This window comes from Heptranchias perlo, chromosome 12, assembly GCF_035084215.1.
Source record: "Heptranchias perlo isolate sHepPer1 chromosome 12, sHepPer1.hap1, whole genome shotgun sequence".
NCBI lineage: Eukaryota > Metazoa > Chordata > Chondrichthyes > Hexanchiformes > Hexanchidae > Heptranchias > Heptranchias perlo.
In genome coordinates, this window is record NC_090336.1 from 5,085,041 (window position 1) to 5,101,959 (window position 16,919).

A 16,919-nucleotide genomic window follows, 5' to 3' on the forward strand; every position below is an offset into this window, starting at 1 on the left:
AAAGACCGTGTGAAGTGTGTCGGGACTATTACTGAGAGACCGTGTGAAGTGTGTCGGGACTATTACTGAGAGACCGTGTGAAGTGTGTCGGGACTATTACTGAGAGACTGTGTGAAGTGTGTCGGGACTATTACTGAGAGACCGTGTGAAGTGTGTCGGGACTATTACTGAGAGACCGTGTGAAGTGTGTCGGGACTATTACTGAGAGACCGTGTGAAGTGTGTCGGGACTGTTACTGAGAGACTGTGTGAAGTGTGTCGGGACTGTTACTGAGAGACTGTGTGAAGTGTGTCGGGACAGTTACTGAGAGACTGTGTGAAGTGTGTCGGGACTATTACTGAGAGACCGTGTGAAGTGTGTCGGGACTATTACTGAGAGACTGTGTGAAGTGTGTCGGGACTATTACTGAGAGACTGTGTGAAGTGTGTCGGGACTATTACTGAGAGACCGTGTGAAGTGTGTCGGGACTATTACTGAGAGACTGTGTGAAGTGTGTCGGGACTATTACTGAGAGACCGTGTGAAGTGTGTCGGGACTATTACTGAGAGACCGTGTGAAGTGTGTCGGGACTATTACTGAGAGACCGTGTGAAGTGTGTCGGGACTATTACTGAGAGACCGTGTGAAGTGTGTCGGGACTATTACTGAGAGACCGTGTGAAGTGTGTAGGGACTATTACTGAGAGACCGTGTGAAGTGTGTCGGGACTATTACTGAGAGACTGTGTGAAGTGTGTCGGGACTGTTACTGAGAGACTGTGTGAAGTGTGTCGGGACTATTACTGAGAGACTGTGTGAAGTGTGTCGGGACTATTACTGAGAGACCGTGTGAAGTGTGTCGGGACTATTACTGAGAGACCGTGTGAAGTGGGTCGGGACTATTACTGAGAGACCGTGTGAAGTGTGTCGGGACTATTACTGAGAGACCGTGTGAAGTGTGTAGGGACTATTACTGAGAGACCGTGTGAAGTGTGTCGGGACTATTACTGAGAGACTGTGTGAAGTGTGTCGGGACTATTACTGAGAGACTGTGTGAAGTGTGTCGGGACTATTACTGAGAGACCGTGTGAAGTGTGTAGGGACTATTACTGAGAGACCGTGTGAAGTGTGTCGGGACTATTACTGAGAGACCGTGCGAAGTGTGTCGGGACTATTACTGAGAGACCGTGTGAAGTGTGTCGGGACTATTACTGAGAGACCGTGTGAAGTGTGTCGGGACTATTACTGAGAGACCGTGTGAAGTGTGTCGGGACTATTACTGAGAGACCGTGTGAAGTGTGTCGGGACTATTACTGAGAGACTGTGTAAAGTGTGTCGGGACTATTACTGAGAGACTGTGTGAAGTGTGTCGGGACTATTACTGAGAGACCGTGTGAAGTGGGTCGGGACTATTACTGAGAGACCGTGTGAAGTGTGTCGGGACTATTACTGAGAGACCGTGTGAAGTGTGTAGGGACTATTACTGAGAGACCGTGTGAAGTGTGTCGGGACTATTACTGAGAGACTGTGTGAAGTGTGTCGGGACTATTACTGAGAGACTGTGTGAAGTGTGTCGGGACTATTACTGAGAGACCGTGTGAAGTGTGTAGGGACTATTACTGAGAGACCGTGTGAAGTGTGTCGGGACTATTACTGAGAGACCGTGCGAAGTGTGTCGGGACTATTACTGAGAGACCGTGTGAAGTGTGTCGGGACTATTACTGAGAGACTGTGTAAAGTGTGTCGGGACTATTACTGAGAGACCGTGTGAAGTGGGTCGGGACTATTACTGAGAGACCGTGTGAAGTGTGTCGGGACTATTACTGAGAGACCGTGTGAAGTGTGTAGGGACTATTACTGAGAGACCGTGTGAAGTGTGTCGGGACTATTACTGAGAGACTGTGTGAAGTGTGTCGGGACTATTACTGAGAGACTGTGTGAAGTGTGTCGGGACTATTACTGAGAGACTGTGTGAAGTGTGTCGGGACTATTACTGAGAGACCGTGTGAAGTGTGTAGGGACTATTACTGAGAGACCGTGCGAAGTGTGTCGGGACTATTACTGAGAGACCGTGCGAAGTGTGTCGGGACTATTACTGAGAGACCGTGTGAAGTGTGTCGGGACTATTACTGAGAGACCGTGTGAAGTGTGTCGGGACTATTACTGAGAGACCGTGTGAAGTGTGTCGGGACTATTACTGAGAGACCGTGTGAAGTGTGTCGGGACTATTACTGAGAGACCGTGCGAAGTGTGTCGGGACTATTACTGAGAGACTGTGTGAAGTGTGTCGGGACTATTACTGAGAGACTGTGTGAAGTGTGTCGGGACTATTACTGAGAGACTGTGTGAAGTGTGTCGGGCCTATTACTGAGAGACTGTGTGAAGTGTGTCCGGACTATTACTGAGAGACTGTGTGAAGTGTGTCGGGACTATTACTGAGAGACTGTGTGAAGTGTGTCGGGACTATTACTGAGAGACTGTGTGAAGTGTGTCGGGACTATTACTGAGAGACCGTGTGAAGTGTGTCGGGACTATTACTGAGAGACCGTGTGGTGTGTCGGGACTATTACTGAGAGACTGTGTGAAGTGTGTCGGGACTATTACTGAGAGACTGTGTGAAGTGTGTCGGGACTATTACTGAGAGACTGTGTGAAGTGTGTCGGGACAATTACTGAGAGACTGTGTGAAGTGTTTCGGGACTATTACTGAGAGACCGTGTGAAGTGTGTCGGGACTATTACTGAGAGACTGTGTGAAGTGTGTCGAAGGTATTACTGAGAGACCGTGTGAAGTGTGTCGGGACTATTACTGAGAGACTGTGTGAAGTGTGTCGGGACTATTACTGAGAGACCGTGTGAAGTGTGTCGGGACTATTACTGAGAGACAGTGTGAAGTGTGTCGGGCCTATTACTGAGAGACTGTGTGAAGTGTGTCGGGACTATTACTGAGAGACTGTGTGAAGTGTGTCGGGACTATTACTGAGAGACTGTGTGAAGTGTGTCGGGACTATTACTGAGAGACTGTGTGAAGTGTGTCGGGACTATTACTGAGAGACTGTGAAGTGTGTCGGGACTATTACTGAGAGACTGTGTGAAGTGTGTCGGGACTATTACTGAGAGACTGTGTGAAGTGTGTCGGGACTGTTACTGAGAGACCGTGTGAAGTGTGTCGGGACTATTACTGAGAGACCGTGTGAAGTGTGTCGGGACTGTTACTGAGAGACTGTGTGAAGTGTGTCGGGACTATTACTGAGAGACTGTGAAGTGTGTCGGGACTATTACTGAGAGACTGTGTGAAGTGTGTCGGGACTATTACTGAGAGACCGTGTGAAGTGTGTCGGGACTATTACTGAGAGACTGTGTGAAGTGTGTCGGGACTGTTACTGAGAGACTGTGTGAAGTGTGTCGGGACTGTTACTGAGAGACCGTGTGAAGTGTGTCGGGACTATTACTGAGAGACCGTGTGAAGTGTGTCGGGACTGTTACTGAGAGACTGTGTGAAGTGTGTCGGGACTGTTACTGAGAGACTGTGTGAAGTGTGTCGGGACTGTTACTGAGAGACTGTGTGAAGTGTGTCGGGACTATTACTGAGAGACTGTGTGAAGTGTGTCGGGACAGTTACTGAGAGACTGTGTGAAGTGTGTCGGGACTATTACTGAGAGACCGTGTGAAGTGTGTAGGGACTATTACTGAGAGACCGTGTGAAGTGTGTCGGGACTATTACTGAGAGACTGTGTGAAGTGTGTCGGGACTATTACTGAGAGACTGTGTGAAGTGTGTCGGGACTATTACTGAGAGACCGTGTGAAGTGTGTCGGGACTATTACTGAGAGACCGTGTGAAGTGTGTCGGGACTGTTACTGAGAGACTGTGTGAAGTGTGTCGGGACTATTACTGAGAGACCGTGTGAAGTGTGTCGGGACTATTACTGAGAGACCGTGTGAAGTGTGTCGGGACTGTTACTGAGAGACTGTGAAGTGTGTCGGGACTGTTACTGAGAGACTGTGTGAAGTGTGTCGGGACAGTTACTGAGAGACTGTGTGAAGTGTGTCGGGACTATTACTGAGAGACTGTGTGAAGTGTGTCGGGACTATTACTGAGAGACCGTGTGAAGTGTGTAGGGACTATTACTGAGAGACCGTGTGAAGTGTGTCGGGACTATTACTGAGAGACTGTGTGAAGTGTGTCGGGACTATTACTGAGAGACTGTGTGAAGTGTGTCGGGACTATTACTGAGAGACCGTGTGAAGTGTGTCGGGACTGTTACTGAGAGACTGTGTGAAGTGTGTCGGGACTGTTACTGAGAGACTGTGTGAAGTGTGTCGGGACAGTTACTGAGAGACTGTGTGAAGTGTGTCGGGACTATTACTGAGAGACTGTGTGAAGTGTGTCGGGACTATTACTGAGAGACTGTGTGAAGTGTGTCGGGACTATTACTGAGAGACCGTGTGAAGTGTGTCGGGACTATTACTGAGAGACCGTGTGAAGTGTGTCGGGACTATTACTGAGAGACCGTGTGAAGTGTGTCGGGACTATTACTGAGAGACCGTGTGAAGTGTGTAGGGACTATTACTGAGAGACCGTGTGAAGTGTGTCGGGACTATTACTGAGAGACTGTGTGAAGTGTGTCGGGACTGTTACTGAGAGACTGTGTGAAGTGTGTCGGGACTATTACTGAGAGACTGTGTGAAGTGTGTCGGGACTATTACTGAGAGACCGTGTGAAGTGTGTCGGGACTATTACTGAGAGACCGTGTGAAGTGTGTCGGGACTATTACTGAGAGACCGTGTGAAGTGGGTCGGGACTATTACTGAGAGACCGTGTGAAGTGTGTCGGGACTATTACTGAGAGACCGTGTGAAGTGTGTCGGGACTATTACTGAGAGACTGTGTGAAGTGTGTCGGGACTATTACTGAGAGACTGTGTGAAGTGTGTCGGGACTATTACTGAGAGACTGTGTGAAGTGTGTCGGGACTATTACTGAGAGACTGTGTGAAGTGTGTCGGGACTATTACTGAGAGACTGTGTGAAGTGTGTCGGGCCTATTACTGAGAGACTGTGTGAAGTGTGTCCGGACTATTACTGAGAGACTGTGTGAAGTGTGTCGGGACTATTACTGAGAGACTGTGTGAAGTGTGTCGGGACTATTACTGAGAGACTGTGTGAAGTGTGTCGGGACTATTACTGAGAGACCGTGTGAAGTGTGTCGGGACTATTACTGAGAGACCGTGTGGTGTGTCGGGACTATTACTGAGAGACTGTGTGAAGTGTGTCGGGACTATTACTGAGAGACTGTGTGAAGTGTGTCGGGACTATTACTGAGAGACCGTGTGAAGTGTGTCGGGACTATTACTGAGAGACTGTGTGAAGTGTGTCGGGACTATTACTGAGAGACTGTGTGAAGTGTGTCGGGACTATTACTGAGAGACTGTGTGAAGTGTGTCGGGACTATTACTGAGAGACTGTGTGAAGTGTGTCGGGACTATTACTGAGAGACTGTGTGAAGTGTGTCGGGACTATTACTGAGAGACTGTGCGAAGTGTGTCGGGACTATTACTGAGAGACTGTGTGAAGTGTGTCGGGACTATTACTGAGAGACTGTGTGAAGTGTGTCGGGACTATTACTGAGAGACTGTGAAGTGTGTCGGGACTATTACTGAGAGACTGTGTGAAGTGTGTCGGGACTGTTACTGAGAGACTGTGTGAAGTGTGTCGGGACTATTACTGAGAGACCGTGTGAAGTGTGTCGGGACTATTACTGAGAGACTGTGTGAAGTGTGTCGGGACTATTACTGAGAGACTGTGTGAAGTGTGTCGGGACTATTACTGAGAGACCGTGTGAAGTGTGTCGGGACTGTTACTGAGAGACTGTGTGAAGTGTGTCGGGACTATTACTGAGAGACTGTGTGAAGTGTGTCGGGACTGTTACTGAGAGACCGTGTGAAGTGTGTCGGGACTGTGACTGAGAGACCGTGTGAAGTGTGTCGGGAGTATTACTGAGAGACTGTGTGAAGTGTGTCGGGACTATTACTGAGAGACCGTGTGAAGTGTGTCGGGACAGTTACTGAGAGACTGTGTGAAGTGTGTCGGGACTATTACTGAGAGACTGTGTGAAGTGTGTCGGGACTATTACTGAGAGACCGTGTGAAGTGTGTCGGGACTATTACTGAGAGACCGTGTGAAGTGTGTCGGGACTATTACTGAGAGACTGTGTGAAGTGTGTCGGGACTGTTACTGAGAGACCGTGTGAAGTGTGTCGGGACTATTACTGAGAGACCGTGTGAAGTGTGTCGGGACAGTTACTGAGAGACTGTGTGAAGTGTGTCGGGACTATTACTGAGAGACTGTGTGAAGTGTGTCGGGACTATTACTGAGAGACCGTGTGAAGTGTGTCGGGACTATTACTGAGAGACCGTGTGAAGTGTGTCGGGACTATTACTGAGAGACTGTGTGAAGTGTGTCGGGACTATTACTGAGAGACTGTGTGAAGTGTGTCGGGACAGTTACTGAGAGACTGTGTGAAGTGTGTCGGGACTATTACTGAGAGACTGTGTGAAGTGTGTCGGGACTATTACTGAGAGACTGTGTGAAGTGTGTCGGGACTATTACTGAGAGACTGTGTGAAGTGTGTCGGGACTATTACTGAGAGACTGTGTGAAGTGTGTCGGGACTATTACTGAGAGACCGTGTGAAGTGTGTAGGGACTATTACTGAGAGACCGTGTGAAGTGTGTCGGGACTATTACTGAGAGACCGTGTGAAGTGTGTAGGGACTATTACTGAGAGACCGTGTGAAGTGTGTCGGGACTATTACTGAGAGACCGTGCGAAGTGTGTCGCGACTATTACTGAGAGACTGTGTGAAGTGTGTCGGGACTATTACTGAGAGACCGTGTGAAGTGTGTCGGGACTATTACTGAGAGACCGTGTGAAGTGTGTAGGGACTATTACTGAGAGACCGTGTGGTGTTTCGGGACTATTACTGAGAGACTGTGTGAAGTGTGTCGGGACTATTACTGAGAGACTGTGTGAAGTGTGTCGGGACTATTACTGAGAGACTGTGTGAAGTGTGTCGGGACTATTACTGAGAGACTGTGTGAAGTGTGTCGGGACTATTACTGAGAGACTGTGTGAAGTGTGTCGGGACTATTACTGAGAGACTGTGTGAAGTGTGTCGGGACTATTACTGAGAGACTGTGTGAAGTGTGTCGGGACTATTACTGAGAGACCGTGTGAAGTGTGTCGGGACTATTACTGAGAGACTGTGTGAAGTGTGTCGGGAGTATTACTGAGAGACTGTGTGAAGTGTGTCGGGACTATTACTGAGAGACCGTGTGAAGTGTGTCGGGACTATTACTGAGAGACTGTGTGAAGTGTGTCGGGACTATTACTGAGAGACTGTGTGAAGTGTGTCGGGACTATTACTGAGAGACCGTGTGAAGTGTGTCGGGACTATTACTGAGAGACCGTGTGAAGTGTGTCGGGACTATTACTGAGAGACTGTGTGAAGTGTGTCGGGACTATTACTGAGAGACTGTGTGAAGTGTGTCGGGACTATTACTGAGAGACTGTGCGAAGTGTGTCGGGAGTATTACTGAGAGACTGTGTGAAGTGTGTCGGGACTATTACTGAGAGACTGTGTGAAGTGTGTCGGGACTATTACTGAGAGACTGTGCGAAGTGTGTCGGGAGTATTACTGAGAGACTGTGTGAAGTGTGTCGGGACTATTACTGAGAGACTGTGTGAAGTGTGTCGGGACTATTACTGAGAGACCGTGTGAAGTGTGTTGGGACTATTAGTGAGAGACTGTGTGAAGTGTGTCGGGACTATTACTGAGAGACTGTGTGAAGTGTGTCGGGACTATTACTGAGAGACTGTGTGAAGTGTGTCGGGACTATTACTGAGAGACCGTGTGAAGTGTGTCGGGACTATTAGTGAGAGACTGTGTGAAGTGTGTCGGGACTATTACTGAGAGACTGTGTGAAGTGTGTCGGGACTATTACTGAGAGACTGTGTGAAGTGTGTCGGGACTATTACTGAGAGACTGTGTGAAGTGTGTCGGGACTATTACTGAGAGACTGTGTGAAGTGTGTCGGGACTATTACTGAGAGACTGTGTGAAGTGTGTCGGGACTATTACTGAGAGACTGTGTGAAGTGTGTCGGGACTATTACTGAGAGACTGTGTGAAGTGTGTCGGTACTATTACTGAGAGACTGTGTGAAGTGTGTCGGGACTATTACTGAGAGACTGTGTGAAGTGTGTCGGGACTATTACTGAGAGACTGTGTGAAGTGTGTCGGGACTATTACTGAGAGACTTTGTGAAGTGTGTCGGGACTATTACTGAGAGACTGTGTGAAGTGTGTCGGGACTATTACTGAGAGACTGTGTGAAGTGTGTCGGGACTATTACTGAGAGACAGTGTGAAGTGTGTCGGGACTATTACTGAGAGACCGTGTGAAGTGTGTCGGGACTATTACTGAGAGACTGTGTGAAGTGTGTCGGGACTATTACTGAGAGACCGTGTGAAGTGTGTCGGGACTACTAGTGAGAGACTGTGTGAAGTGTGTCGGGACTATTACTGAGAGACTGTGTGAAGTGTGTCGGGACTATCACTGAGAGACTGTGTGAAGTGTGTCGGGATTATTACTGAGAGACCGTGTGAAGTGTGTCGGGACTATTAGTGAGAGACTGTGTGAAGTGTGTCAGGACTATTACTAAGAGACCGTGTGAAGTGTGTCGGGACTATTACTGAGAGACTGTGTGAAGTGTGTCGGGACTATTACTGAGAGACCGTGTGAAGTGTGTCGGGACTATTACTGAGAGACCGTGTGAAGTGTGTCGGGACTATTACTGAGAGACTGTGTGAAGTGTGTCGGGACTATTACTGAGAGACTGTGTGAAGTGTGTCGGGACTATTACTGAGAGACTGTGTGAAGTGTGTCGGGACTATTACTGAGAGACCGTGTGAAGTGTGTCGGGACTATTACTGAGAGACTGTGTGAAGTGTGTCGGGACTATTACTGAGAGACTGTGTGAAGTGTGTCGGGACTATTACTGAGAGACTGTGTGAAGTGTGTCGGGACTATTACTGAGAGACTGTGTGAAGTGTGTCAGACTATTACTGAGAGACTGTGTGAAGTGTGTCGGGACTATTACTGAGAGACTGTGTGAAGTGTGTCGGGACTATTACTGAGAGACTGTGTGAAGTGTGTCGGGACTATTACTGAGAGACTGTGTGAAGTGTGTCGGGACCATTACTGAGAGACTGTGTGAAGTGTGTCGGGACTATTACTGAGAGACTGTGTGAAGTGTGTCGGGACTATTACTGAGAGACTGTGTGAAGTGTGTCGGGACTATTACTGAGAGACTGTGTGAAGTGTGTCGGGACCATTACTGAGAGACTGTGTGAAGTGTGTCGGGACTATTACTGAGAGACTGTGTGAAGTGTGTCAGACTATTACTGAGAGACTGTGTGAAGTGTGTCGGGACTATTACTGAGAGACTGTGTGAAGTGTGTCGGGACCATTACTGAGAGACTGTGTGAAGTGTGTCGGGACTATTACTGAGAGACTGTGTGAAGTGTGTCGGGACTATTACTGAGAGACGGTGTGAAGTGTGTAGGGACTATTACTGAGAGACTGTGTGAAGTGTGTCGGGACTATTACTGAGAGACGGTGTGAAGTGTGTCGGGACTATTACTGAGAGACTGTGTGAAGTGTGTCGGGACTATTACTGAGAGACGGTGTGAAGTGTGTCGGGACTATTACTGAGAGACTGTGTGAAGTGTGTCGGGACTATTACTGAGAGACTGTGTGAAGTGTGTCGGGACTATTACTGAGAGACCGTGTGAAGTGTGTCGGGAGTATTACTGAGAGACTGTGTGAAGTATGTCGGGACTATTACTGAGAGATTGTGTGAAGTGTGTCGGGACTATTACTGAGAGACTGTGTGAAGTGTGTCGGGACTATTACTGAGAGACTGTGTGAAGTGTGTCGGGACTATTACTGAGAGACTGTGTGAAGTGTGTCGGGACTATTACTGAGAGACTGTGTGAAGTGTGTCGGGACTATTACTGAGAGACTGTGTGAAGTGTGTCGGGACAATTACTGAGAGACTGTGTGAAGTGTGTCGGGACTATTACTGAGAGACCGTGTGAAGTGTGTCGGGACTATTACTGAGAGACCGCGTGAAGTGTGTCGGGACTATTACTGAGAGACTGTGTGAAGTGTGTCGGGACTATTACTGAGAGACCGTGTGAAGTGTGTCGGGACTATTACTGAGAGACCGTGCGAAGTGTGTCGGGACTATTACTGAGAGACCGTGTGAAGTGTGTCGGGACTATTACTGAGAGACTGTGTGAAGTGTGTCGGGACTATTACTGAGAGACTGTGCGAAGTGTGTCGGGAGTATTACTGAGAGACCGTGTGAAGTGTGTCGGGACTATTGCTGAGAGACTGTGTGAAGTGTGTCGGGACTATTACTGAGAGACTGTGTGAAGTGTGTCGGGACTATTACTGAGAGACTGTGTGAAGTGTGTCGGGACTATTATTGAGAGACCGTGTGAAGTGTGTCGGGGGTATTACTGAGAGACTGTGCGAAGTGTGTCGGGACTATTACTGAGAGACTGTGTGAAGTGTGTCGGGACTATTACTGAGAGACCGTGGGAAGTATGTCGGGACTATTACTGAGAGACTGTGTGAAGTGTGTCGGGACTATTACTGAGAGACTGTGTGAAGTGTGTCGGGACTATTACTGAGAGACTGTGGGAAGTGTGTCGGGAGTATTACTGAGAGACCGTGTGAAGTGTGTCGGGACTATTACTGAGAGACTGTGTGAAGTGTGTCGGGACTATTACTGAGAGACTGTGCGAAGTGTGTCGGGAGTATTACTGAGAGACTGTGTGAAGTGTGTCGGGACTATTACTGAGAGACCGTGGGAAGTGTGTCGGGACTATTACTGAGAGACTGTGTGAAGTGTGTCGGGACTATTACTGAGAGACTGTGTGAAGTGTGTCGGGACTATTACTGAGAGACTGTGCGAAGTGTGTCGGGACAATTACTGAGAGACTGTGTGAAGTGTTTCGGGACTATTACTGAGAGACCGTGTGAAGTGTGTCGGGACTATTACTGAGAGACTGTGTGAAGTGTGTCGGGACAATTACTGAGAGACTGTGTGAAGTGTGTCGGGACTATTACTGAGAGACCGTGTGAAGTGTGTCAGGACTAATACTAAGAGACTGTACGAAGTGTGTCGGGACTATTACTGAGAGACTGTGTGAAGTGTGTCGGGACTATTACTGAGAGACTGTGTGAAGTGTGTCGGGACTATTACTGAGAGACTGTACGAAGTGTGTCGGGACTATTACTGAGAGACTGTGTGAAGTGTGTCGGGAGTATTACTGAGAGACCGTGTGAAGTGTGTCGGGACTATTACTGAGAGACTGTGTGAAGTGTGTCGGGACTATTACTGAGAGACTGTGTGAAGTGTGTCGGGACTATTACTGAGAGACTGTGTGAAGTGTGTCGGGACTATTACTGAGAGACTGTGTGAAGTGTGTCGGGACTATTACTGAGAGACCGTGTGAAGTGTGTCGGGACTATTACTGAGAGACCGTGTGAAGTGTGTAGGGACTATTACTGAGAGACCGTGTGAAGTGTGTCGGGACTATTACTGAGAGACCGTGTGAAGTGTGTCGGGACTATTACTGAGAGACTGTGTGAAGTGTGTCGGGACTATTACTGAGAGACCGAGTGAAGTGTGTAGGGACTATTACTGAGAGACCGTGTGAAGTGTGTCGGGACTATTACTGAGAGACCGTGTGAAGTGTGTAGGGACTATTACTGAGAGACCGTGTGAAGTGTGTCGGGACTATTACTGAGAGACCGTGCGAAGTGTGTCGGGACTATTACTGAGAGACCGTGTGAAGTGTGTCGGGACTATTACTGAGAGACTGTGTGAAGTGTGTCGGGACTATTACTGAGAGACCGTGTGAAGTGTGTCGGGACTATTACTGAGAGACCGTGTGAAGTGTGTCGGGACTATTACTGAGAGACCGTGTGGTGTGTCGGGACTATTACTGAGAGACTGTGTGAAGTGTGTCGGGACTATTACTGAGAGACTGTGTGAAGTGTGTCGGGACTATTACTGAGAGACTGTGTGAAGTGTGTCGGGACTATTACTGAGAGACTGTGAAGTGTGTCGGGACTATTACTGAGAGACTGTGTGAAGTGTGTCGGGACTGTTACTGAGAGACTGTGTGAAGTGTGTCGGGACTGTTACTGAGAGACCGTGTGAAGTGTGTCGGGACTATTACTGAGAGACCGTGTGAAGTGTGTCGGGACTGTTACTGAGAGACCGTGTGAAGTGTGTCGGGACTATTACTGAGAGACCGTGTGAAGTGTGTCGGGACTATTACTGAGAGACTGTGTGAAGTGTGTCGGGACTGTTACTGAGAGACTGTGTGAAGTGTGTCGGGACTGTTACTGAGAGACTGTGTGAAGTGTGTCGGGACAGTTACTGAGAGACTGTGTGAAGTGTGTCGGGACTATTACTGAGAGACCGTGTGAAGTGTGTCGGGACTATTACTGAGAGACTGTGTGAAGTGTGTCGGGACTATTACAGAGAGACTGTGTGAAGTGTGTCGGGACTGTTACTGAGAGACTGTGTGAAGTGTGTCGGGACTATTACTGAGAGACTGTGTGAAGTGTGTCGGGACTATTACTGAGAGACCGTGTGAAGTGTGTCGGGACTGTTACTGAGAGACTGTGTGAAGTGTGTCGGGACTGTTACTGAGAGACTGTGTGAAGTGTGTCGGGACAGTTACTGAGAGACTGTGTGAAGTGTGTCGGGACTATTACTGAGAGACCGTGTGAAGTGTGTAGGGACTATTACTGAGAGACCGTGTGAAGTGTGTCGGGACTATTACTGAGAGACTGTGTGAAGTGTGTCGGGACTATTACTGAGAGACTGTGTGAAGTGTGTCGGGACTATTACTGAGAGACCGTGTGAAGTGTGTCGGGACTATTACTGAGAGACCGTGTGAAGTGTGTCGGGACTATTACTGAGAGACTGTGTGAAGTGTGTCGGGACTATTACTGAGAGACCGTGTGAAGTGTGTCGGGACTGTTACTGAGAGACTGTGTGAAGTGTGTCGGGACTATTACTGAGAGACCGTGTGAAGTGTGTCGGGACTATTACTGAGAGACCGTGTGAAGTGTGTCGGGACTGTTACTGAGAGACTGTGAAGTGTGTCGGGACTGTTACTGAGAGACTGTGTGAAGTGTGTCGGGACAGTTACTGAGAGACTGTGTGAAGTGTGTCGGGACAGTTACTGAGAGACTGTGTGAAGTGTGTCGGGACTATTACTGAGAGACTGTGTGAAGTGTGTCGGGACAGTTACTGAGAGACTGTGTGAAGTGTGTCGGGACTATTACTGAGAGACCGTGTGAAGTGTGTAGGGACTATTACTGAGAGACCGTGTGAAGTGTGTCGGGACTATTACTGAGAGACTGTGTGAAGTGTGTCGGGACTATTACTGAGAGACTGTGTGAAGTGTGTCGGGACTATTACTGAGAGACTGTGTGAAGTGTGTCGGGACTATTACTGAGAGACTGTGTGAAGTGTGTCGGGACTATTACTGAGAGACTGTGTGAAGTGTGTCGGGACTATTACTGAGAGACCGTGTGAAGTGTGTCGGGACTATTACTGAGAGACTGTGTGAAGTGTGTCGGGACTATTACTGAGAGACTGTGTGAAGTGTGTCGGGACTATTACTGAGAGACCGTGTGAAGTGTGTCGGGACTATTACTGAGAGACTGTGTGAAGTGTGTCGGGACTATTACTGAGAGACTGTGTGAAGTGTGTCGGGACTATTACTGAGAGACCGTGTGAAGTGTGTCGGGACTGTTACTGAGAGACTGTGTGAAGTGTGTCGGGACTGTTACTGAGAGACTGTGTGAAGTGTGTCGGGACAGTTACTGAGAGACTGTGTGAAGTGTGTCGGGACTATTACTGAGAGACCGTGTGAAGTGTGTAGGGACTATTACTGAGAGACCGTGTGAAGTGTGTCGGGACTATTACTGAGAGACTGTGTGAAGTGTGTCGGGACTATTACTGAGAGACTGTGTGAAGTGTGTCGGGACTATTACTGAGAGACCGTGTGAAGTGTGTCGGGACTATTACTGAGAGACCGTGTGAAGTGTGTCGGGACTATTACTGAGAGACTGTGTGAAGTGTGTCGGGACTATTACTGAGAGACCGTGTGAAGTGTGTCGGGACTGTTACTGAGAGACTGTGTGAAGTGTGTCGGGACTATTACTGAGAGACCGTGTGAAGTGTGTCGGGACTATTACTGAGAGACCGTGTGAAGTGTGTCGGGACTGTTACTGAGAGACTGTGAAGTGTGTCGGGACTGTTACTGAGAGACTGTGTGAAGTGTGTCGGGACAGTTACTGAGAGACTGTGTGAAGTGTGTCGGGACAGTTACTGAGAGACTGTGTGAAGTGTGTCGGGACTATTACTGAGAGACTGTGTGAAGTGTGTCGGGACAGTTACTGAGAGACTGTGTGAAGTGTGTCGGGACTATTACTGAGAGACCGTGTGAAGTGTGTAGGGACTATTACTGAGAGACCGTGTGAAGTGTGTCGGGACTATTACTGAGAGACTGTGTGAAGTGTGTCGGGACTATTACTGAGAGACTGTGTGAAGTGTGTCGGGACTATTACTGAGAGACTGTGTGAAGTGTGTCGGGACTATTACTGAGAGACTGTGTGAAGTGTGTCGGGACTATTACTGAGAGACTGTGTGAAGTGTGTCGGGACTATTACTGAGAGACCGTGTGAAGTGTGTCGGGACTATTACTGAGAGACTGTGTGAAGTGTGTCGGGACTATTACTGAGAGACTGTGTGAAGTGTGTCGGGACTATTACTGAGAGACCGTGTGAAGTGTGTCGGGACTATTACTGAGAGACTGTGTGAAGTGTGTCGGGACTATTACTGAGAGACTGTGTGAAGTGTGTCAGGACTATTACTGAGAGACTGTGTGAAGTGTGTCGGGACTGTTACTGAGAGACCGTGGGAAGTGTGTCGGGACTATTACTGACAGACTGTGTGAAGTGTGTCGGGACTATTACTGAGAGACTGTGTGAAGTGTGTCAGGACTATTACTGAGAGACTGTGTGAAGTGTGTCGGGACTGTTACTGAGAGACTGTGAAGTGTGTCGGGACTGTTACTGAGAGACTGTGTGAAGTGTGTCGGGACAGTTACTGAGAGACTGTGTGAAGTGTGTCGGGACTATTACTGAGAGACTGTGTGAAGTGTGTCGGGACTATTACTGAGAGACCGTGTGAAGTGTGTAGGGACTATTACTGAGAGACCGTGTGAAGTGTGTCGGGACTATTACTGAGAGACTGTGTGAAGTGTGTCGGGACTATTACTGAGAGACTGTGTGAAGTGTGTCAGGACTATTACTGAAAGACCGTGTGAAGTGTGTCGGGACTATTACTGAGAGACTGTGCGAAGTGTGTCGGGACTATTACTGAAAGACCGTGTGAAGTGTGTCGGGACTATTACTGAGAGACCGTGTGAAGTGTGTCGGGACTATTACTGAGAGACCGTGTGGTGTGTCGGGACTATTACTGAGAGACTGTGTGAAGTGTGTCGGGACTATTACTGAGAGACCGTGTGAAGTGTGTCGGGACTATTACTGAGAGACTGTGTGAAGTGTGTCGGGACTATTACTGAAAGACCGTGTGAAGTGTGTCGGGACTATTACTGAGAGACCGTGTGAAGTGTGTCGGGACTATTACTGAGAGACCGTGTGAAGTGTGTCGGGACTATTACTGAGAGACTGTGTGAAGTGTGTCGGGACTATTACTGAGAGACCGTGTGAAGTGTGTCGGGACTATTACTGAGAGACCGTGTGAAGTGTGTCGGGACTATTACTGAGAGACCGTGTGAAGTGTGTCGGGACTGTTACTGAGAGACTGTGTGAAGTGTGTCGGGACTGTTACTGAGAGACTGTGTGAAGTGTGTCGGGACAGTTACTGAGAGACTGTGTGAAGTGTGTCGGGACTATTACTGAGAGACCGTGTGAAGTGTGTCGGGACTATTACTGAGAGACTGTGTGAAGTGTGTCGGGACTATTACTGAGAGACTGTGTGAAGTGTGTCGGGACTATTACTGAGAGACCGTGTGAAGTGTGTCGGGACTATTACTGAGAGACTGTGTGAAGTGTGTCGGGACTATTACTGAGAGACCGTGTGAAGTGTGTCGGGACTATTACTGAGAGACCGTGTGAAGTGTGTCGGGACTATTACTGAGAGACCGTGTGAAGTGTGTCGGGACTATTACTGAGAGACCGTGTGAAGTGTGTCGGGACTATTACTGAGAGACCGTGTGAAGTGTGTAGGGACTATTACTGAGAGACCGTGTGAAGTGTGTCGGGACTATTACTGAGAGACTGTGTGAAGTGTGTCGGGACTGTTATTGAGAGACTGTGTGAAGTGTGTCGGGACTATTACTGAGAGACTGTGTGAAGTGTGTCGGGACTATTACTGAGAGACCGTGTGAAGTGTGTCGGGACTATTACTGAGAGACCGTGTGAAGTGGGTCGGGACTATTACTGAGAGACCGTGTGAAGTGTGTCGGGACTATTACTGAGAGACCGTGTGAAGTGTGTAGGGACTATTACTGAGAGACCGTGTGAAGTGTGTCGGGACTATTACTGAGAGACTGTGTGAAGTGTGTCGGGACTATTACTGAGAGACTGTGTGAAGTGTGTCGGGACTATTACTGAGAGACCGTGTGAAGTGTGTAGGGACTATTACTGAGAGACCGTGTGAAGTGTGTCGGGACTATTACTGAGAGACCGTGCGAAGTGTGTCGGGACTATTACTGAGAGACCGTGTGAAGTGTGTCGGGACTATTACTGAGAGACCGTGTGAAG

General features: G+C 48.5%; 1 protein-coding gene across 1 annotated transcript in view; it reads right to left on the reverse strand.

The window, feature by feature from the left end:
* LOC137328124 (CD82 antigen-like) overlaps nt 1-16,919 on the reverse strand; it is a 290,065-nt gene that overhangs the window by 202,023 nt on the left and 71,123 nt on the right. The window lies entirely within an intron of this gene.